Source organism: Rhyacophila brunnea, unplaced genomic scaffold (genome assembly GCF_057557595.1).
Source record: "Rhyacophila brunnea isolate RB1 unplaced genomic scaffold, BYU_Rbru_1.0 scaffold_1, whole genome shotgun sequence".
NCBI classification, from domain to species: domain Eukaryota; kingdom Metazoa; phylum Arthropoda; class Insecta; order Trichoptera; family Rhyacophilidae; genus Rhyacophila; species Rhyacophila brunnea.
The window spans coordinates 9,774,476-9,801,296 of record NW_028232751.1 but is presented as its reverse complement, the minus strand read 5'-3'; positions in this window follow the sequence as shown (position 1 = coordinate 9,801,296).

Here is a 26,821-nt window from a genome sequence, read left to right as displayed (position 1 = left end):
AGCCGATAATGAAAAGCCTTTAGTGCAATTTTCCAATTTGTTACGATAATAATTAATTATCGATGATATTCTATACGAAAACATGATAAGTATAGATTATTACGGCATTTGAACGCATAAATGCTGGCAGTAAATATACGAAACAGCGTAACTATATTACGACAATTATTACATTATTACGTTCCGATGTCTCTGTTAGAAAGTAACTAATAAACTGTTATATAAATTTATTTTTATTAAGAAGTCTTCGCATATGATAAAATTATAATGTAAAAGTTCTATGAGAACATAATATGGTATGTTAGGTGTCTTTGAAATAAAAGTCTGAAGAAGATTTTCAACACAAAAGGGAAAAAAGACCCTTTAGAATAAATACACAATGGAGAAATATCCAAGACCCACATGTCAACCGTATACCAAATATATGGATTGTGAAAATTATCATCATCAAAGCCCTACGTGGGAAGTAAAATGTATTATGAATGGAAGATTATAAGTCGATATAGGTGGACAGAATGAAGTAGAGAACATTGGAGCTTCTTGGCGTGCAAAGCTAGGTGGGTACTTGTGGATTCTGATTTCTGAGTAGAATTGAGAAAGCCAATGGTTGATTTGGGTTGTAGCTCCATTAAAAGAAGAAAGACTAAGAAAATAACATTATACACAACTCATTTATGATTCATTCAAGCTTAATTGCTATGATCGAACTGTACTTTCGATAAATAATGTGACTATAAAATTATAATACCTACAATTTAGTTTGATCTTATTAATTAGTTGTACTAAAAATAGACTAGATACGCTTCTGGTGACTCCCCTGACTTCTTCGACGCCGTCTCAATCACTTTGAGAATGAATTAATAATACAGGTACACATCAAACAAACGAACCACCGCTAGCATAGACCAATAATCATAATTGCTTCCTGATAGAACGGACTTAATTCTTTAACAAAGAAAGGATGGTAAAAAAATATATAGTGTTCATTTTTATTGAGTACATCAAAATTTATATTTTGAAAATTGATATCGAATTTTAAAAAACGTCGTCGTTTTCAATTTAATTAATTTACAATAATCACGGAAGGGTATTGTAATATCTAGATTGAAACAATACGTATCCTATAATTCTTGAAAAGTATAAAAAATTAAATCTAACATCGAGCAGGATTAAAACTCGCAGTATATTATTATGTTAACTATTTACTGTGACATTAGTTACAAATTTAAAAATACCGCCCAAAATAATATAATATGTATTAAATTTGAAGTATTTTTAATAGTTACAAACACCGAGAATTAACCTCTATTTTTATATCGAATTAAATTGTAACATTCAATTAGTATTTATTTTAGTAATTTATACTCTAGCCCAGTAATGAGAAACCGGAGAATTTTCTAAGGTCCAGTAAAGATTAAATTTGTCGAAGATTTTTTTGTTTTTTTTTTTCAAAAAATAATCGCTTAGGATAGTTATGAGAAAAATATTTCTGTTTATAGATATGACCCCACCCCCTCGAGAACATTTTTGGTACGTTATTTGGCCCTAGTGAAAAGAAATGTCTGGACGATCTTATGGGCCATACACACTGTGGACGGAATGTCAACAAGTCGTGTACATACTGGAGTTAGCAACATCATTAAAATTGCAACTCGACCACGACTTTATCAAAAATCTCGAAAAAAAACCATAAGTTGTGAGTGTTGTAATAACTGTTGTGAGTGAAATAATGCATTATAAAATAAATAATAATATATCAAACTAAAATTATGAGGATATCAATTTTTTATCTGTATCTACACGACTTTAGAATATCTTTTTAATAAAGATGGGTTAGGTATATTATAAAGGGCGGTGGACTAGGGACGGAAACAAAATGACTAATATCTATGGTATTTTTTATCTATGCGTCGTTTATAAATAATATATAAATTTAATCAAATAAAAAAACGAATGTATTTCGTTTCAAAAAGAACGTACCACAATGATATTTAAATAACATTAATATAATCTCTCTCCTGCCACCTGAATCACTCTATGAAACGAAGTCAAAAATTTTCAATTCACTTAGTCATAAACCAACATGAATCGCGTATAGCTCGAGTAAGTAACTATGAATAATACAGTTAAACACCTGTTCTATCAATTTCCTAGAAAATTAAAGGATTTTTAAATCAATGACATATTCTATATTAAAATTATTTATACTCCAATATGAGTGGTAGACAGTTGTGAGTATTTCTTGAAACATATTTTAATATTAGAGTAATACAACACTATTAGAATAATACACTCTGATGATCTGAGTTCCTTGATATTCTTACATAATATGAAACGCCTAGTTTTAAAACCCCCTAAAACGATTTTACGTAGTTTTGACTAAGCTTAGAAATACTCATATCTATTAAATCTGTAAATTTTATGTATTTATTATTTGATTCATACATTCTAAAAAGTATTTTTTTTTATATCTTTTAGTCACTTTTGGCATATTTCAGTAAGAGAATATGTTAAAAATCAAATGATTTTCATTTTAAGGGACTTTGAAACTTACCAATCATTTTAGGGGGTTGTAAAACTCACATATTATAGCAATGCTTAAAGAAATCGCCAAAGGTGTCTTGTTGTTATTTTTATTGGAGAAAAAATAACTGTGGCTGGTAAAGGTTAAAAATATATTTATTCGAAAAATAGTTAAAGTAACTAAAAGTATCAATAAAAAGCATGTTTAAACATAAAATTGATTGAATTTACATGATTTAAAAACACCTCGGATATACACCTACCAGAAAAGACCATTTAAAAAAAATACGTCCAACGGAGCTCGAACTTGTAACCACTGGATTCGCGCCAGCGCGATTGGCTTATTTATCCATTTCAGGGGTAGGTATTTGAAAAGCACACCCGACCATTTTAGCGGGTTTTGAAATTCAACCTAGTTCTTGATCATACATATTGACGATTTTTGGCGTTTTTTAATGCTCAATCTTTGGTCATCAATATAGGTAACAAAAATTTCAATCTAACTAAAAATTGTTCAAAACCCGTTTGAGGGGGATACGATCCTAAAAAATCATAATATATGGGCCTCTACAGATTGTAAGTTTGTAGATCTATACTCTAATACTAAAAAAACATTGAAAAATAATGTATGTACTTGGCAGACCCAACTTGGGACCCACTACAGTATAAGCTGACGCATAAGCCGCTCGACTATTCTAGGAAAATTTGGTGTAGTCAATTAAAATATGTCATTATACTTATAATAATAGTATATTATAATAACACCAGGTGGAAAACCTGTCCAGGCATGTACAAAAGAATATCTGAATTATTGTTATCTATTAGCAAATTTATGATGGTATCTATAAGTACCTATCTAAAAGTATTTTTTACAAATTCAAATAGTCAGGATGTCTTCAAAAAACTTTATGTGTTCAAAATGTTCATTATTTTTTACCACAATGTTTAATATGCACAAATACTTATTAATTTGAATTATCAACTATTTTGCAGCGCGTAATGCGAATGATAGAATTGATATTATCATTTTGTTTTGTTAATCTCTTACTGATTTCAAAATAATGTATTTAAAAATAGAACTATACGACGTTATAGGCTGTGTTTTTTAGAAAATTCTAAATTTATTATAAGAAATTATATGTACAATAAACATGGTGTTATTTAAGCGTAAATTAACCATTTCAAACGTTTTAAAATACGAAAAACAAAGTTAATGATACAAATAAACGCAATTAATTAAAAAATATATTGAAAAAATCGTATTCTTCTCAAACCGACGAATGATGTACGTACCTACATCATAAATATAAGCGTTTATATTATAAATGAATTCATTGGTTTAACATATATCTTCGTACTATGTTCCATATTTATTTTTCAGATTCATTTACCTCCTTCTTTGAATCGAATTGAATTCCTTCTAATATTTATAGTGCCTTGATAGTTATTCTATTACTATTTTTCCTCCTCATATGATTTTACGCTACCTCAGTTAAAAACGTATTACAAACCATTTTTACAACGTTTTTCTTAGCTCGTATTTTTATTTGTCCGGTACAAATCTTGCAATCGATGTTAACTAACTTCCCGACTAGCTAGACATTTGAAACTTTTAGAATATATCAGAACACGATGCCAATGCATTTTTTAATGCTTTTGGCCATCTTTAAGTAGAATTAAATTCATTTTCAGTTAATTCTGTTTTGTATGAAAAGTTATTTCGGCACCATTATTGGTTGCTGGGTCTTAGCAACTAAAGTATTAATATATACGTGCCATACTATGGAAATCAAAATGACATGTCAAAATGACATTTCAGTATTATTTCTATTAAGTACAAATTTTTCTGATCGTTTAAGCTAATCAAGTTTATATGATTAAACAGAAAATTTAAAAACGTTGTATATAAAAAGTTCTTTTTATCTTGTAATTATTTTATTCAAATTCACAGTTTCAGTTTGGTGAATGTAATGTTCCCATATTGAGCAAATATAATTTTAAAACATCTCAAATTCATATAGGTACATACTAAAAAAATCTTTTAAAAAATATGACGACAGACTGACCACGCTCGATATAATATAGTTAACAGGATTGTTTGGATGTATTTACCTAATGTAATTATACATAAGTACCTGGCTATACATAGAATGAGGGTTGCGGTGCAATTAGAATTAAAATGTTGTAGCCGGAAATCGGAAATCGTCACCTGTTTCCGTTATTGACCCTGCGCGGTGCTCAGTGGAATACTGATATAAGCAAAATAAAAACGTATACTAATGCAATATTAGGAAGACCCATAGTTTAATTAATAATGTAGGTGGGAAGCCGAGGGGTGGAGGTAAGCTGTTAAGATTCGTCATAAATCTTCATCGACCATGTCCAATCCTAATAGGATCATATGGACAAGTACACTTATTGTTATTTTTAATTTATATATCAGAGTCAGAGTCAGAGTATGGACCAAATAGGTAGAGCAAGTGGCTCACATCCATTTCTCGTAAAAACAAAATCTGTTAATACAAACCTCCACTCCGTAGAGGCCTATATGATCCTATTAGGATTGGACATGGTCGAAGAAGATTTATGGTGGTTTATGTAGATATTCTTTTTGTTTTTTTTTTGTATACACATATTGTAATACTACGGGTTTGATAATATATTTCCTCTGTATTAGTCCAGATACTTTTTTTCAATTAATTTTTTTTTTTTTTAACATAATGTGGACATTACAAATTATAAGTTTAAAACGTTCACAACATGACATTTAGAAACAAAGATATATAAATATAACAGTATTACATAAAAAAAAAATATATCAGTAGATGAATTAGATAGGTACAAGGAAGTACACCGGATGAATTAAGCAGACCCTATTTTAAGAATTTATAAAATAACATCCACCTAAACTCATTCTCACGTAGGTGGAATATATCAACACCCGAAGCAATTTCGTTGAACATAGTTATCACTCTCCCAATTGGCATTACCAGTGGGAGGTTGGTTCTGCACCTTGGGAGAATAAACAACTGATGGACTCTATTTCTAAGATAGTTATCAGGGACACACAGGTCAACACAACTCAAGCATGCCTAAGAGAAAGTCAGTTGGATAAAGCCACGGATAGTATCCATACAACCTCAACTAAAGGAGTCTCAAGAATTTCTTCTGTACCCTCTCCACCATAAGGCCATACTTCAACTGGTGCGGTGCCCACTATATATATACCCACCATTATAACACCATGTAAAAGTTTTTAATGTTATACAGTATCATTTAATGGCCCACGACGACTGAGCGGCTTAAGCGTCGGCCTATAAAGTCGTGGGTCCCAGGTTCGAAACCTGGGTCTGGCAAATACACATACTGTTTTTCAATCTTTGTTTGAATCAGAGTATCCTGCCCTTCCAAGGAAGAAGGGCGTATCTGACTCTTACATACTTTCGAGATAAATTATATAAGTCTCTGTGTGTGTTTTGTTTTAAATTTTTATGCTGTTTTTATACAAATCAATAGTGTGCAATAACTGCCTTTTTGCTAAGAAATGTGTATCTTTTTAGCAGATGTCCATTTTTTCATTAAGAACTTTAACGGTATTCTATTGATAATACTGATTTTAACATTCATTTTTTTTTTATTATTTTGTACCTTTTACTTTACTTTTCATACTGTTTTTGTAATACTGAGATACTGCATATATTTATTTCTTCTTACACTGTTTGTTTGTTTTTAAATGTCATGTTGTGAACGTCTTAAATTTGTAATATTAAAGGTATGTACAAAAAATTGAATTTGAATTTGAATATCTCGTAAAAACGAATATCTATTAATACAAACCTCCACTCTGTGGAGGTCCATATTATGATTTTATAAGGATCGGACATAGTTTAAAAAAATAATAGTGTAAGTATACAACATATAAATTTTAATAATAGTTCACGTTTGGTTAAAAAAATACATATTATGTACTGTAAAATAAATAACAATGACTTACCATCGACAGTACCTAATGATTATTTTAAATGTGTACTTTATGGAATATCTAATACAGTTTTTTTTCGAATAAACTGATAATATTATAGTAGGTATGTGAAATAGGAAACAGATGCACTTTTAACAAAGGACAGTGCCTAATAATTAGGTATCGCCGGAAACATCTGTTGCGATGCAAGCGGTCGATCACAATGTCAAATCCAATATAGTACTTAGGTATTATTATATTGTACGTGCAGGTATATAATATAATATAATAATTTATATTGTAGTTATTTAATTACATGAAAACATGCAATATTATGTTATAAATAAACGTTAGTTTAACATTCGATTTCCTTATCTACTTAAAATTATAACGGCATTTGTGGTATTGTATTATATTAATATACATTGTATTGATGTATTTGTTTTACGAGTAATAATGGCAAATAATATGAATCGAAGCGTCGTTATTAGTATTTTGAATAGCTAATTGAATATTTTACGCAAGTGTATGTCATTCATGTTTGTATTGTATAATCGTAGTCAATAATAAAATAAATCCTGGAAATAAAATGTATCTCTGTTATTTGTATTTGATCAATATTTATCCACGGAGGTCAATTTTCCGTGAATCGGTATCAACCCACAAATTTTGTATATTCGTAAAAATACAGTAACGAGCAATTTTCATAACACCTATGAATTGTACCAATTGATTGTCTATTTGAACTTCAGTACCAGTTCATAATACTTCTCGTGCCATCCCCTATAACAGGAAGTCAGCCACCACCAGGGCGGTCATCTTATACTCGTACCATAGTGGCGAGGGGTGGAGGCAGGCTGTTAAGTTTCGATATAAATGATGCATACTAAACTTTCAGTCTGTCATGCTTATTTGTTTTCATTGAACTAAGAATGCAATAATTTGCAGATGGTACTGGTTAGTTTTTAAAATTCAAATAAACCTTGGCTTACCAAACCGTAATCGATAATCTTGACTTGACGTATTGTAAAATAATCGGTATTTTATAATGTTATGAATACTATTTTTTTTATTTCATTATGAAACAGATATATATTTGGAGATTTTCAAATTATACGTAAAAATGTATATTATTCACTGTTATATATTATTTTTTAATAAAATATATACAATTGCAACTACTTAACATGTTATATCTAAAATATTGGAAAGATCTCGATTCCGTCTAGTATTTAAAGTTAATAATATTATTAATAATATATACGTTATTGATTTTAAATAACAAATGATGATCATTAGGATTAATGGATGGTTATTAAGAGATTTTTGGATGATAAGAAATTGTAACGATAGAGTCCACCGCACGGATTACAATTGGTTCTCTCATTAGGTAGAATTTATTTTAGTTTTTTTTTTCTATGTATATTTGAATTAAAAAACGATGACAACAGGCATCGATTGTAATATGAAAGGAAACTATCCCAAGTACTTTTTCCTAAGCTTTATGGAAAATTTCCTGGAAACGTCTACCGATAATGAGCTTTTGAAATTTATTTCGCATGCGGAGTTGAAAGTTTTTGATCTACTTTTAAACAGTGCCTCGCTGGTGTCACCTCACCCATACAACGGTATAGAAAATATACGTTAATAATATTATATAAGTACCTACATACTTTATCTAGGTATAAAATTTACATATTTTTTAGTAAATTGACAATCTTGATACTTATATTATAGCCTCGATATTTCTCCGTAATTCAATAAACCACCGCAAAGAATTTAATATTATTTTTTATGGAAACTGATTTACATTATAAACGAGAATACTTAAAATTGAGCTAAGCAGTCAATATATCAAAATTATTCGTCTATATTTTCCGAAATGTAAAGAATGATGTACTTCATAAGATTTTTTTTTAGAATTATTAATAACCATGTCCTTGCGTTTTCGTACAAGGTGGTTGTTAGTAATTTTGAACAATCATAAACACCCAGGATTTGAAAAAAACACATAAATGTTTTTTGTCATGACCGGGAATCGAACCCAGAACTCTCAGGTGGAAGGCCAGCGCCTTACCCACTGCACCACGAGAGTCGCCTACTTCATAATATGATGATGGCATATAGACGCATATTCATAAACGGATTTAATTTATTTCGCTACGCGACCTCTGAAATTAGCTCAATGTCTATGGCGATAATGATTTAATACGACTGTACAGGAAAGGAAGATGTGTACAGCAATTTGGTCGCAAACATTATATTGCAGACAGGACTAAAATTAGAAAATGATTATTTTGTCAATGTTCAACTAATCTAATATATAAAAATAAATATTTGTGTGTTTGTTTGTTCGTATTTAATGCGCAGCCATACCGTTCATCCGATTGCAATAAAACTTTGTAAACTTATTGCTTGCACTTGCGGGAAGAGTATAGGCTATACTAATATATAAAAATGAATGTCTGTCTGTCTGTCTGTCCCGTATGCGTTCCTATACCATTCATCCGATTGCAATGAAATTTTGGTAAGTGGTTGCATGCATACCCATGAAGGTTTCTGAATTAGAAAAATCATCATCTTCTTCTTCTTCTTCATTATATTTTCTTTTATTCGTATGGTTCCTATACCATTCATCCGATTGCAATAAAATTTTGGTAAGTGGTTGTATGTACACCCATAAAGGTTTCTAAATTAGAAAAATCATCATCTTCTTCTTCTTCTTCATTCTATCTTCTTTTATTCGTATGGTCCCTATACCATTCATCCGATTGCAATGAAACCTTCGTCAGTTGTTGTGGTAACACCCGCAATGGTTTTTGAATTAGTACAACCACCTTCTTCTTCTTCTTCTATTCTATATTCTTCTATTCGTATGCGTTCCTATTCCATTCATCCGATTGCAATAAAATTTTCGTCAGTAATTGTGCCAACACCCGCGAAGGTTTCTGAATTAGTACAACCATCTTCTTCTTCTTCTTTTTCTTCTTCTTCATTCTATCTTCTTTTATTCGTATGGTCCCTATACCATTCATCCGATTGCGATGAAACCTTCGTCAGTTTTTGTGGTAACACCCGCAATGGTTTTTGAATTAGTACAACTATCTTCTTCTTCTTCTTCTTCTATTCGTATGCGTTTCTATTCCATTCATCCGATTGCAATAAAATTTTCGTCAGTAATTGTGTCAACACCCGCGAAGGTTTCTGAATTAGTACAACCATCTTTTTCTTCTATTCTATCTTCTATTCGTATGCGTTCCTATACCATTCATCCGATTGCAATGAAATTTTGATCAAGTGTTGTGCTCACGCCGCAAAGGTTTCTGAATTGTTACAACTATTTTCTTTTTCTTCTATTCTATCTTCTTCTATTTGTATGCGTTCTTATATCATTCATCCGATTGCGATGAAATTTTGACCAGTTGTTGTGAGTACGCCCGCAAAGAGTTCTGAATTAGTACAACCATCTTCTTCTTCTTCCATTCGTATGCGTTCCTATACCATTCATCCGATTGCAATGAAAATTTGATTAAGTGTTGTGTTCACGCCCGCAAAGGTTTCTGAATTGATACAACCATTTTCTTCTTCTTTTTCTTCTATTCGTATGCGTTCTTATACCATTCATCTAATTGCGATTAAATTTTGACCAGTTGTTGTGCGCAAGCCCGCAAAGGTTTTTGAATTAGTACAACTGCCTTCTTCTTCTTCTTCTATTCGTATGCGTTCCTATACCATTCATCCGTTTTTTTGGATCCATCCGGAACTTTGGTGAGTTGTCGTGCGCACGCCTGCAAAGGTTTCTGAATTAGTACAACCATCATCTTCTTCTTCTATTCGAATGCCTACCTACACCATTCATCCGATTTCAATGAAACTTTGGTGAGTTGTCGTGCGCATGCCCACAAAGATTTCTGAATTAGAAAATCATCTTCTACTTCTATTCGTATGCGTTCCTATACCATTCATCCGATTGCAATGACATTTTGATCAAGTGTTGTGCCCTTGCCCGCGAAGGTTTTTGAATTAGTACAACCATCTTCTTCTTCTTCTATTCGTATGCGTTCCTATACCATTAATCCGAATGCAATGAAACTTTGGTGAGTTGTCATGCGCGTGCCCACGAAGATTTCTGATTTAGAAAATCATCTTCTTCTACTATTCGTATGCGTTCCTATACCATTCATCCGATTGCGATGAAACTTTTGCCAGTTGTTGTGCGCACACCTGCGAAGGTGTCTAAATTATTATTATATAAAATACAAAGTTTGTTGTTTGTTTGTTCCATCCAATTTTGATTTTTTTTTACTACATATTAATAACATTAATAACGTTTTCATATTTTGGATTCGATTTTAATTTAGTGTTCTTATGTTTGACCTTTACTCCTATTAGAATTATTTTCATATTGCCTTATTGTATTACAAAGATATTTTAATATTAAAAAAATAATTACCTATTATTATTTTTCAAATATCTAAGATAAATATAACCACGAAGCGACCCTGTGCGAAGCCGGGTACTTCAGCTAGTATATTATTATAATAATAGTGCCTATCTCTAAAACAAAACTAAATACATAATATGGTTATGTATTACACATTAATTAAATCCTCATGGGATACTTGGTGTAAAATTATATTAATTTTTACATGTTATGTGAAACCTAAATTATAGTAAAAAATATTATAGCTACTTCCTATTTTGTCAAGTGGGTTTTCACCGTCATGTATATCAGATTTACCCGTCTATGATTTGTTTAAGTTGAGCATGGGAAAATTCTTTATTTTTGATAAGATAATAATGGTGAAACAGATATAATGTAAATTAGGACTTCTCGAAGAGAATATAAATAATATATTACATGCCTTCTTACTCCAATACATAAGCATGTCATTTGTTTTAAAAATGGTGCAATAGACATACTTGCCTATCTAGGGTTTTTAATAACACTGAAATAAAATGTGTAACTCAGACCATTTTTCGTATGATTTTTTGTTTGAAAATAGGGTGACCAACAATAACTATTATACTAATCATATTTTCATATTTTTTTTTATAATACTAAAGAGATGTACTTAGGTACAGCATTTTTAAGTAGGTATCTTCCTACAATATACATGCAGAAGCAGGAAAATACTTTTTTATGTTAATTAAATCTTATGCAGCTTATTCAATGTAATTAAACCTAAAGATATCACTCTAAAATGAATAAAGAAGTTAGAACTCCAATAGAAAATAATTAAAAAATTCTCTCAAAATTTTGTGTGGTCACCTGAGTGACCCTTTTTTTCAAAAAAAAACAGACAGCGTATTGAAAAATCCCTTTACTGTAGGTATAAAACATGTCTATATGCCCATCCCCGGTTTAAGTTAATGATAAAATTCGTCACATTCGCCAAATTGATCACATTCATTATTTAAGTAATAGTTCAGGTATAGAAAAAAAATCACGTGTAGTGAAAAAGAATAGACAGAAATATATATTTGGGTAATTTTCTCAGAACCCGTTGACATGATTGCGTAAATGTATATAGCACATAATTAGCTCGATTTGTAATCCTATACAATAGTACACTAATATCAATAATCGCTTGAGACTGAATTATTATCTGGTAATTGCCTCTTAAGAATAACGTCGAGATAGGAAAGCAAAATACGCGCTGCTTTGATCTACCATTACGTTAAGGGGGTTGAAATACTCAGTATTTAAAATTATGCTGGGTACCTACTGGATATAAAATAAATGAAAAATCGGTACAACTACACTAGATTTTACGAAATGATTATGAATACATTTTTAGAAGTAAAAAATATTGTTATTTTGGGGCTTCCAACGACTATTAGCCCAAAGCCCCTTCACATTTATGGATGCAGGTTGGTCCAGTAATATTTTGATTATAAGTTGTAATCTTCATGGCATTGCGAGGTGTGCATTCCGCAATTTAATAAAAAGTCGCTTGTAGGTCAACGTTGTATCGAGTTGATTTATTGACTTTTTGTTAAACAAAATTCCAGAATTCCCGAATGTAAGATTATTTGTCTCTAGAATTCGAGACTTGTTTATTGATTTTTCAAAAAATATAGTTATACTTACCTTTTCTTTAACTCATATGGCCCAATTTTTTTGCTGGTTGAATCAGATTTTTTTAAATTTCCTTTTCCGTTCGTCAGTTTTCTTCTTCGGTTTCCACTTTGTTTTTTTTTTTATTTTTGCGTAATAACAATTCATCGAGTTCTCTAGATTCGCATTGATGATTTTTCGTGAAATTAGGTTTGTTGAAATTTCGGAAAATTATTTCTCGAGTTTTGATATTCACCATTTCTGATAATTTCTCGAAAATTTTCGAGACGAGATTTCTCGATCATAACCTCAGATTGTGAGGGCCAAATGCTGCTTGTTTGCAAGCGTGATATAATATGCTTTCATATTGCTGTAGGACGTGACATCTTACCAATGCCCGAATATCTCCATTTTAAGTTTTGAGAATCGACGTCGCGGTCAAATTTTAAGAATCCAATAGCTCGAGCTTGTGACGGATGTAATCACGAAAAGACGCTTCACATGGATTAGACATGTCTTCCGGATGTTTTCCGATAATGTAACACTCGCCGTGGCCGACTTTACCTCACCTTTCGGTGGTAATATACAGCGATCTACATGCTGTACATATCGCAGGGAGATATGTGCGGACTGATGAAGTGTTGCTCTTTACTTGGATGCAGGAGCATGACAATATAAAGTAGGTAAGTAAGCAAAAATTTTAATATAATACCTACCACACATAAAAGAATAAACCGCATTGAATAGTTAATACGGTTTAGTACAATTATTACCGTAACTAAGTAGGTATATGAAGATGCTTATATATTATTACAACTATCTTATATGGCATAGTTATATAGTTAATTATTTATAATTAACGGAGGTGCATTGGATTTAGGTAATTTAAGTGAATACTAAATTACTCCGATTAGCCAATCAGTCGAACCATGACGTACGACTATTAATTAATCCGTGCGGCATGTAGGTGTGTATGTATATATATAATTTAGTACGTAATGATTAGATTTAATGCCTTGAGATCAAACCCCACGTAGATTTATAACATGTTGAGGTTTTTGAAGTAAATCGACGATCCGATGATGGATCCAACTCACCGGCTCGATAAAAATCATCAACTTTTAGTTCTGTAGTCGAATGTTATAAATACCAGTTATGATATATATTCCATATTGGCTGAATTTCATCTGGTTATACTTTCTTATAACATTAAAAAAACAACCGTTAGTTGGGCCTACGACAATATTTTTTTTTTTAAATTAATCCATTCAATCATTTTACATTTTTTTAAATAGCTTGTCCATATATTAATTGAGTTAGCATTTACTTGGTAGAATTCCATTTTACATGAAATGAAAATATAATTAATATTAAATTCTACAGGTTTTTAAAAGGTTTGTCGATAGTTATTTCGGTTGTAACACCATTATCAAGACTATCTGTCTGGACATCGTATATACAAGACAAGGACAAGACAGTCTTGATAATGGTGTTACAACCGAAATATCTATCGACAAACCTTTTAAAAACCTGTAGAATTTAATATTAATTATATTTTCATTTCAAGCTTATCCATAGTTTGGAAACTAAGTTTGTAATATTAAACAATTTTGAAACATTTACTTTGACCGCTTTTATTTCGAGTTATGAACTATAATTATTTCTTGTATTCATTAGAATATGAGAAAATCAGAAGACAAACATACCCCTACGATATTATATTAGTATATCATCAACAGATGACGATCCACTGCATGATGAAGGTCTCTCCCTACTAGTTCCTGTTATCCCTCCGAGTCCAGAGTATTTTAACAGTCTCCTATTTTCGACCAACACATTAAGTTGGATTATCATACGGATATAAGGACCAGTGTTGCCAACTACCATTCACAAAAAACATGCCAGATAGGGTAAGAAAATAAACTAAATGACAGAAAAAAATGCTAGATTATTTTCATATTTAAAAAATATGTCTAGAAACATTTCAATTATTTTTACAACAAAGATCGAAAAATAATTTAGTATTTTTACTGATAAAATAAATTAATCCAGGTAAGAAATTTAGTCATCATTTTGTATATAACATTTTTCGGTACTGTTCGGTTATACCGGAGGCAGCGGAAAACGCATTTTGAAAATAGTCGATAAACTGGATTATTTGTTAGTTTGGGTTAGTTTAGGTTCGGTTAGGTTGGGTTAGGATAGGTTAGGTTAGGTTAGGTTAGGTTAGGTTTGGTTAGGTTAACCTAACAAATAATCCAGTTTATCGGCTATTTTCAAAATGCGTTTTCCGCTGCCTCCGGTATAACCGAACAGTACCCATTTTTCTTATTTATAAGAAAAAATGTACATACGACCAGTATATTGATTTTCAAGCAAATCTGGTATAATATTCTAGCTTTATTACGGAAAGTTTTAAGCGGTTTGCGTTGACGAAAAATGCTACATTTAATGTCATTCGCCAGATGCGAATTTAGCAAGCTATTCAAAAATGCTAGATCAGGCAAGAAAAACGGTAAGTTGGCAATGCTGATAAGGACTCGTATAACGTGAAAAAATCACAAAATAATTTTACAATATAATGTCATCAAATTATTTTAACGAATAGCAATTATAGAATTTCTGACATTAAACCTACATATTACCACGTTTTTGTAAAACGTGGTAATTATCGACAGAAAAAAACATAATTTCTAATTATACACAACATAATATATTATAAGGATAGACAATTTTGTCGCTATTAACGGAACAAATTTTCAAAAAAAAATGTATTAAAATGTTACTTTTCATCAGAATTTAAGAGCAGTTGGTGACATCCTAGAAATCACCTCATAAATCCTCTGAGTATTATAAGTATATTTGTAGCTATTTATTTAATTTAGAGGGTCACTAATTTGTAGCTGTTTAGTTGTTAAGCTTGTTTATAAGATGTGGACCCAAAATTAATTGATTAATTACACATAACTGTTTTGATTGATGTTTAAAAAACGACTAATTTTACAATGTTTACTTATTTAGTCTTTTCTGCAGTGAATGCTGCATTATGACTGCGATTTTAGTTATCTTTTTCGTCGCTAGATGCTATTAAAAATATGTTAGATTTATAATAAGCATTTGAATCTCTGTGCTCTTCACTTCCATAGACAATACTTAAAGTCATGTTAACTCAGTCCAAAAGTATGGCAACCAAAATTTTGGTTGTGAGGCATTCAAATAACCCATCACCTCTTTGCTTTATATAAAACGTACATTCAAAAAAAAAATACATGTAATACAATCATGTAATCGAACCCAAGAGTTAATATCAGGATAATACCGGGCTGTCCATTTCTCAAGGAATACTCGATCGAGGGGTGTCAATAGGTTCCCAGAGCTTTTGATACTGTCCCAATACTCCCCTACTGTACAAATAAAAAAAATACTGCATTCATTATTTATGTTTATGAGTAATACTAATATAATTAAATTTGTATACCAAATCTTGCAATAATTTCTGTACTTGAGGTACAGAAGGACCAGACAACGTTAAATTCAAATTTGCTGAAAATTAATTAAGTACAAATTTAATTTTCTATCGAAATTATTAATTTTACAACGTTTTTCTTAGCTCGTATTCTTATTTGTCCGGTAGGTACATATCTTGCAATCGATTTTTAACTAACTTCCCGACTAGCTAGACATTTGAAACTTTTTTTTTATACTTTTAGACATCTCTAAGTATAATTTAATATATTTTCAGTTAATTCTGTTTTGTATGACAAGTTATTTCGACACCATTATTGGTTGCTAGCCTGTATGGGGTCTTAGCAACTAAATTATTAATATATACGTGCGTTACTATGGAAATCAATATGACATGTCAAAATAACATTTCAGTATTATTTCTATCAAGTACAATTTTTTTTGATCGCTTAAGCTAGTCAAGTCAAGTTTATATGATTCAACAGAAAATTTAAAAATGTTGCATATAAAAAGTTCTTTTTATCTTGTAATTATTTTGTTTTAGTACTTATATTTATATAATAAAAACACAAAATTCTAATAATATAGTGAGAATTACAATAAATACATGCTAAATCGAAAGTTGCGTTTTCCTGAACGCGTTCTTTTTGAAGTTGAAGATAAGGTAGTCTAGCTCTCAAGTACAGATTTTAATCCGCAATTCAACTTGGCCCAGTAACTTTACTCGAAACTTGCGCCACGTCAGTGCCGTCGCATTGAACTAAACCAGGAGACTTAAGTCTGGTTGCATAGTCGATTTATTCTAGTGTGCTTGACATCGCTTCACTGCTGCGTTTTAATTTGTCCGCTACTGTTGCCCCGCGCACGGGCGCCTGGCACTTTTCCAAATTCAAATTTCGAATAACGATTCGCGTTTGGAATTTCCCCGTTCGACATTTAATTTCACGTTCTTTGTGCCCGCCCTTTCCGGCCAGTTATTATTTTTTTTTCATTCGTTTGCGCATCATTTTACAGAGTTTTTTTTTTGCATAAATTTGAAGAATTGTTATTACAGGGGGATGACTGATCAGTTAACAAAGTAACAATGCAGCGTAGTCTTTTAATTAATTTACATACGATTCTGCTTTCGACACTAGGGGAATAATTATTATAACGTGCAACATATTCAGTCGCCCAACCACAAAATAAAATATGGCATTTTTTTGATTCTTAAAAAATATATTTTTATTTCATACTTACCAGCTTAATATGATTTTATTTTCTCATCACTCAAATAAGCAATCACACATGTCACATACTGAGAGTTAAAGTATCGGCAACCTAAATCGTGACAAATCAAAATAAAAATCACAGTAGGTACGTTATTATGTTGGTACCTATACCAGCACATAAAATAAAAATATATGTGTCTACCAATTTAGCAACACTAAACAATCTAAAATTACTATTAAATTATGTGGTACAAAAAGTTCATATGGATTACTAGCTAGGTACTGAAAGTCCATTTTTTCCATCAATCGTTATTGATAAGGAATATTTTCATATTCACTACTTAATTAAGCATCGACCGACAGTAAAAATATATCTATCATCACCTCAATACTACAACTAGATAACTCTGATTTGGTATTTGTCGGGAAAATGAAATTTAAACTTTACTTGATTAACATAAATCTAGGTTATAAATATTATTTAAAATAAAAATGAAAAATTGTGCTTGTCTAATAATTGGGAATAATTAAATAATGTTAAATTGAATGAAAAAAAATTGTAGATATATTATTTTATTTATTTAGTGCATTTATGGTTTAAAGTTATCTCATATTTACAAAATTAATCCAGTTCTCATTATCTTCTGACTTATCTAGTTTTATTATTTTGTAGAGATGGAAATATAATCATACGAGTATTTAATAGCTACCTTAAAAACATAAAAAAAGGTTTAGGCAGGGTTTAATTGGTAGCAGACGACAAATCTAAGATCGCCTTGATGGTGGCCTACCTCCGCTAGGGAGTGGTACAATAAGAAAAAAAATGTCGGATCTTAACAGCCTACCTCCATCCTTCGCCACTTTGAAATATCAATACTCTCGAAGAGTTAAGTGTGCAGGCGTCTTTTTTAACATTAAAGCAAATTTTTAATTTGTATTTATCTCAGTTATCTCGTCGACCTGCCCAGACTAGAGCCCTGTCAGCCCACCCTTCTTGTGGGAGCCATTCACACTGATGATGAGATTTATAGCTGGATAAGTGAATTATTACAACAAATATTTTCAAAGTATATTTTCAAATACCTGATAATCAGTTCTGTTGTGCTGTTAATGATTCCTTGTTAACGAATTTGCTAGAGACACGAGGTTTAATCACCACGTCGTGTACATAATGTTTCGATCCCCAATCCAAAATAACGGTATTAATAAAGAAGGTATAAGGGTTCGTATACACTCGCAGACACCTATGTGTTTGTAGTGGATGAGCCAGTATTGAATACCGAACTAATTGATATTAGCGTTCCACGGGACGGCCCCGACGTCACTTGTTGTTAATTAATGAAAAATGTACCGGCTGCTTTTTAAATGAAAAATCAGGGAAAGTCTTTCACCAAAATCGCTGCGCCATTTTCATTAGTGTAGGTGAAAACGTGTTGCGTAGAAAATTACAGTATTATTATGTACATTTTATCATAATAGGTACCTAGATACAAATATAATATGTATTTGTATTTATTTATAATAAGAAAGTATTTTTTTTTAAATTTATTTCAGTTACATTACATTCTAAGAGGATCATAATATATGCCTTCACAGGTGAAGTACATGTGAATACATGACGTGTATTTCAAGACAACATAAATGAACAAGAGCAATCTCTTAGAGTATTTTTTTTTGCTATAACTATCATGTAAAATTCGTAAACCACGTTTTAGGTATATTTAAATTTTATGTACACCTGTCTATTATATTATATAACTATAATTGTTGTGTATTTGAATCCCTTGTGTTTCATTTCCCCAACAGAAATAAGACAAGCGGGACGGTTGAATAACTAAGGTAGTTTGCCAATCATGTCAAGTAGTTGACCCGTGGTACTGGTAGACAATAGTTATACTATGTATGTATACTTGCTAACTGTAAATGTTCACGGCTTATGTAGTTATTAGTTTCAACGTCATTCATATCACTTATAATTGCATTTCGCTGGCTTACCGTGCATTGCTTAATTTACTGCCAGACTATAAATGGTGCCAACTAACTCAGTGGTGGACAAGACTGACGAAGATTTTTTTTAAAGTGGTTACGATTTATGTTATTCGTTAAAAATTTCGATAAATGGGCCTTTACAAATTAATGGTTATCTTTTTTAATATTTTTTTAATCAGATATTTATTTACAATGGAACCAAAAATGCGAGACAACGGCGTAAATTATATCAAGCTGTGTGATTTGAACTCACTACGGTTTTGACAGCAGGCATTATGCCAATATTTTAATCAATACATCAGAACATAAAATCAACTTACATTTATTTATAAAAATACATACGTAAATATTCTTTTTTATGAAGTTCATTTTGTAGGCTTCAGTATAAATATAAATTGACCGATTTGAAGATAGTATTACTGTTTTACTTTTTTCAGTTAGTGCATAAGAGGAAAAGGCGTGATGTCACTAAATTTTTTAATCGAGTTTTGATTACCACCTAGTGGCCAATTTTCGCATAGATACTTTAAAATCTAGGAACACTATACTGCCATTCTAAGTAAAAATACAGTGTTTTTGATTTTAGTGAAATGAGAGCACAAGTTTTAAACTACTGTTTCTCTTACAAACATTGTCTATTTAGAAATTATGACAAAACAATCCAATATTTTTTCATAATATAAGAGAAATTGTAATTTAAAACATCCGTTCTCATTTCACCAAAACCAAAAACACTGTTATTTTACTTAGCGGTGCAATATAGAGCAACAAGCTTTGAATTATGAGATATTACAGTTTACAGTTTTGACATTCGGGTTAAGAAGTACTTGCTATTTTTTTTTATTATTTTCAAAAGTAAATTATTTCAATGTTTTTGACTTCATTCGAAGATATTTTAATATCAATGGGCTATACCAGTATATGAAACAATCAATAAAAAGTGGCATACAAAGTTGTAAATAATAGTGTTGCAATCTTATATTATTTCGTATTCTGAACATTGTATAAAAATTGACATTCCTCTTTTTCCTCTGATCCGTTAATGTGTTGCTTAATAATACCTTGACAGACTATTGTATTAAGTAATGATCACTAAGTTAATTATAACTCAATTCAAAATATTTATAAAAATAATATAATATCTCTATCAAGTGTGGTGAATTATTGTGATAAATATACGTTAAACTGATTATCATTCTTCATTTATCTTTATTTTTAAGTTTTCGCAGAAAATGGAAAATAAAATCTGGAATCTTAAAATCTTAAGAAATCAAATGATTATTTTTTTATACGTTTATATTATTATGTTATGATTAACGTCAATTTATTTTAATTGGTATACACCTTAAAGGTCTACACATACCTTTAAGGACTTAATTTTTGTACCGGAATCATAAGTGTCAGTTGTTTGTCTTAGATTAGAAAAATCTGTACAAGTCTGTTTACTGAAAGGCAGGCGGGAACAGCAGCAATTTTCATAGCCGATTTTGGCAAAATTCATGAATTCAAGGATGATAACTTAACCTAACTAAACCTGACCTAATAATTTAACAAAGCTTCAACAGACAAGATCCGAAAAATGTTCTAATGGTTATAATAGTGGTAATAAAAAAAATGCCTACATGTAACTAAAATCTTCAAATTATTCACCTAAGTGAGAATGAGTTTAGTCGTAGTTAATCACTACTCAACTTGTATTATTCTCGTTTTATTCTATTTAATTTCCAAAAATACTGTAGGTAAGTACCGCTAATAAAAATTGTATCAAACACGTACGACTATTTTTTTAAAATACTTAGTTATGAACCAATTTTGTTTTTTTATTTACCTAATTATTGAGTACGAAATTATTATCCGAGTTAGCTTGGTAGAATTTGATTTTTAAAATAGTATTTATAGTTACATTATTTGAACGTAGTTATGCAGAATGTAGCCAGTCCACAATAATGTCGAGCTGAGATAATGGCACTTTAGCAACAACATATTATTAAAAATGTAAAATTGTAAATAGTATTTTATTTCAAGTATAATTTTTTTGCGGCTTGGCTATTTTCAGCAGAACGTAGAGAAAACCTCGCATCTGATCTATATTATCATATCTCATTTATTTTTATTTTTTGTGGACTGGCTACTTTCTGCATAACTATGTCCATTTGGTGGTTGTAGTGTATTATTATTATATAATCGTCTATCACACCTTTTACTTGCATTTTTATTATTTACACAGTCTTCATAATGTTATATCAAACAAAATAACTATCGATTATAAAATTAATTTGTAAACATTAATTATAACTATTGATTAATTTTCGTTTAAGTGTTAGACGTCATCCATGATATTGATTTTAAAACAAAGTTTTCATTTTACTAATTGTCATACTTGATTAATATTATAACTTTTTAGCACGTCCTTGTTATGTTACCCACAAGTAACACAATTTAGGAGGTTAAGATGTCAACTGTGAATATAAAATGTTTGGATTGGATGTAAATAATTGTCACTCTTTTTACTTATAAGACTTACCTAAATACACATCTCTCTGCCGTCCGCATGGCTGAAGGTAAATCTATTTTACCATTTATCTGTTTCAATGTTGGTCGGATTATGTTAAATACGTTTATATTGTGTTCCATTTTAGGTCCCCCAACATTGATGATTACTTTAGCGATAGGGTCTTTATCTTGCGATATGTAGAACAGTTTATCGACTCTTTTAATTCCAGTTTAGTCTTGCCTTATACTAAGTCTTCTGCATCTCTGCACATACCCGAAATAAACCATTATGCACGGTTTCATGACAAACACCAATTACTTTGATGATGATATTAGATACACTTTTTTAAATGTGTATAGATATACCTCATTTAATAATATTGACTCAATATTATATTAGGAAAATGGATAACAATCATTCATCAATAAAAAGTATGTTAATATTGTAATCCAGGGCTTCAAACCATTTTTATTTGTTTCGGTTATCATTCCGGTTCGATTGAAAAAAATAATATCGGTTTGGTTCCGGTTTTCGGTTCAGCTCCGAGTGATTAATTTTTAAATGTTTTTATTTGTATTACAATTTAATTTTCTACCATAATTAATTAGAACACTTTTGTTTGATAACACAGCGCAATGTTTCAAAACTAATGGTTATGCTGCACCGCACGGCCTTAGCCATATGTTTTTTAAATAATATAATTATAAATTATGTCGAGATGCGGCACGATAAACGAACGACAACTGAAGTGGAGAGAAAGATCATGTTAACGCGCGTGTTTGAACATGTATCAAACTAAAAAAAACTGGTTTTTGGTTTGGTTCCGGTTTTCGTTCCGACAATAATAACGGTTTTTCCGGTTTTTGGTTCAGTTCCGGTTCGAATCCCTGTTATAATCTTCATAATATGGAGGCGCATATTCTTTACTAATGGTTATAATATAATATTGTCATACAGTTACACCTAAGAGGCATTAAATGACCACAAGATTGTGCTAAAATCAGTTGGATAGATGAACTCATAAAAGTCGGTGGATTTAGAACTAAAGGTCGAGAAGAGAAAAAAAAGCTATGGGGAGGTCTTACCCTAATTGATGATGATTATATAATACTGTATCCTGATAATCTTCCAAAAGGAACTTAGGTTAGGTTAAGGAAGTGGTCTTATATCTAGGACTTCAATTTATTATTAATAATACTAAAATTTATTTGAATTATATGCCAGTGAGCCATTTCTGTGAAGTGCGGACAGCAACTCAGTGACGTAATGTCTTCGGATAAAAGAGAAATTAGAAATGATATAGACTTACCTCTTACCCGAGAGTCACAGATAAGAACTCACTATGGTACTGTACTTTTAGCGAGCATGCTACTTGCAATTCTAAATTTTCCATTGTACCTAAATCTATTTTTTTTCAATACTTTTATATTTTCCGACGTAATCTTTTATTTATTGGATTCGCTATCAACAACGTAACATTATTACATTATTAGTCTATTAAAGTTATATATCGAGAGGTATAAGTCTTCATTTTTTAATATGATAATCAAATTATTTCACAAATATAACAAACTCACGATTTTTGACACAAATACAGTGTGTTCCAATAATAAACTGGCGTGTATAAATACGTCTATAACGTAATAGTTACCCCAACTTAAGGGATAGTAATAGTGTTTCCACAGATCTATTGTACGTAAAACAAAACGCAAAGTTGGTACACAGCTATTAAACCAAAATCCTTTTAATGGTTGCTATTTTACTACTGAAAACTTGACGCCCCTCGGGTTAAAATAAAGCTTCATGATCCAGAAAAGTTTCCCCAACAAGTGGCTATAACTTCTGCAACTGTATGTAAGCACCGGCTATGTACAACTCAAGCTTTATATGGTAGTATGTACGTTTTATATTATATGTATAGTTTGAGAATCGTGTTACACTATTGTCTACGAGCAGAGCCGGAAATAAAGTATTAAATACTACTTCTCTAAAGTTTCATTAAGGTTATATACTTTCATACAATAAATTATGTATTGCAACTGTTTTTATACATTACAAACCACACAAAAGTATGGACTTGCATACACACTTAATAAAATAATACTTTAAGTAAATAACTGCTTCAATTTTTCTTTGTCCACACCTCATAACTGAGGATCGTATCCTAGATCACTATTATTGTCAACCATTCTTTCCCATGACTCGGTTCTATCCCTTTCGACATATTACAGCAGTGAGTAAATGTATAATTAAATCTAATTGCGACATAATTGTCGACAAATAAGCGTCGCTAGATAGATATGACAGTAGATGTTTTTTTAAATTCGTACAAAATACCGCTCAGTTAAATTTTAGATGAGGAACGTGTCATCCGGTATAAATGTTTTTGTGCCATCTGTCATTTGAAAAAATTCTCACGATTATGATGTATTCGTGTAACATACAATCTATAGAATACGGGGGTAATTTACTTCCGTATATTGTATTAAACATTTTTTTTATTCAACGGATAATTTACAAAATTTCAGAATGTATTTTTTTTTTTAAATATTTTTTCTAGCGTTTTCATATTTCTCAGAAATATTTTCAAATTATGTAGGCACATAATGTTACTTTTTTAAATCGTGTGAATTGTTCATTGAATAAATAAAAAATATTAGCAAGTGCAAGTACGTTATAACAAAAATTTCCTGAAACCGGTTACTAATTAAGGTAATTCAATAGTTTGATTTAAAATACAAAAACCGATTGCCATAAGAAACGCAATGTAGAAAGCGCTGAGAGTATTAATAAAACGGTAGTTAAGTTAATCGCAATTATATAAGACACGTATAGCACAGTGGTCAGTGCACATGGGTGAGATTCCAAGTGGTGCTGGTTCGAATCCTACTGGGTGTTTTTCTAGTGGCAATTTCTCAGAAGAGTTTTCAAATTATGTCTATATTATAATTATTATATGAAATTGAATGTTCTCAAATCAAGGGATAGGTATTTATTATGCTAAAGGGGGTACATGCTCGGCGTAGGTCAAAATTGAGTTTTTATTGTATTTTCAAACCATGATCCTGGACACTCCTTAAACGTTGTAGATAATCTATTTATATAATTTGGAAGCCTTATTATCCTTTATATTTATTTTAAACATTTTTGATGACTGCATAAAGTATTTTTGTTACATAAAATAGTATTCTTTTAAACCTCTCGCTCTAATGTTTTAGAATATAGTCATATTTCGGTACATGAATGTGCAGTGGTGTTACGATTTTTTACATTTATTAATTTTTAAACGCATTTATAAAACCATTAGTATAATTTATGACGAGATAATTTTAGTAAAATATTCACGATAAAAAAAATTATATTGATAATCTCTGTGATCCCAAATTTGACAAGAATTAGGCATTTTATTATTAAAAAAATCGGCAAGATTAACACATTTGAAGATGATTCTAAAGATACTTATTATAAGCTATGTCCTTGACCATTCAATTGTGATAAACATCTTATGAATAATGATTGCTTTATAATAATTATTGACCTAAGAATAAGGTAGTGTTTTTTTGAAATACGCCATTTGTTTTGGCATTACCCAGTGGTTAAGCTACAACATACGGCCGTAGCCATAAATTGACAAACTATAATTAAAGTAGGGAGTCATCATTTATCATTTTTGCTAGTTTTCACCTGTGTATCCCCGATATTTATCACATAATTTGAAAGCATCGATTGTATAACCTAACCTCACCTCACCTAAACAAACCTAACCTCTCAATGGTAATACCAATTGAGGTTACATAGTACTACCTATAGCGACATTCAAATAACAAACCAACAATAAACTTTTGACAATAATATATTCCATTTACGTGAGTTTAGATATACGTTGTTCGATAAATTCTTAAAATAGAGTCTACTTAATTAGTTTACTCAACGCAATGTGTTGTAATATTTATAATTTTTCTTATATTCTATATTAAATATATATTTTAACGTCTAAAACTTATAATTTGCATTTTAGTGATAATAATTCACTTCATTATGTTTGGTTATTGATAAATTGTGCATGAAATTCGGTCCTGAGTTTGGCAACAAGATTTTATGGTGCAAAACTTGTGAATTGCAAACAAGAGACTGGTTAGCTTTGAAAATTTTATGTAAGAAACATGCTTCACACTTAAACTTTTACTGTAGAGCGAATCTATGTAGGACATACGTAGGTACATAATATAGGTGCACGAGTGTAGAATTGGTGGCACTCCAAAAGAATGTTTTGACAAATCTTATATCGAACGTAATACAATATGAACTACATCCAAAGTAAAATGAAAATATTGTCGATGTATGCACAATATACAATATCTTCGATGTTTGCTTAAATACCAAACGTATTTCGTAACCTTACTATATAAAGCTTCAATAATATCAATCAAGTTTCTCGATATAAACTTTCTTTCGACATTTTTTAAACGAAAACCATGTCTAGATAGTCAGGTAGTTAATTATTTAACTGACAATATTAAGCCATTTTTAGTGAGTTAAGATAACATAAAGCAGTCATAGAATTAATTTATAATAATAATATTATAACAATAAAGTGAAAACTTAAAAAATATATAACAAATTAAATTGTATTGTACATAATACAATAATATGCTTGCTATTATAATTTCAATCTAAGTTAGAGAATAAACAAAATAAAAAAGCTGTTACTATATTTTGCTCTAATACCAACTATGAATGTACGACAGGCACTCTTGACTATTTTAATTGAAGCCAAATGCATTTCTGAAGTCTGCCACTTGAGTTAGTTGGGTTAATTTAATGGCGACATCTCCACATCTGGTCTTTAGATGTTATAATCAAGATTAATTTTAATTTTTAATTTGCATAACTAATAATATAATAAGTCATTATCATAAATTTAGTTTATTTGGTTGTACCAATATAACCAAAAGTAGAATTATTACTATATATTTAGTATGTTTTTATTTATTTACTATTATTTTTTTATACACTCATACACAAAATTAATAAAGGTAAGATAAGGATAAAATCAGAGATCATATAAAAAATAATACATCAATGAAAATAGCAAAATTGAGGATGTTGAGGAAGAG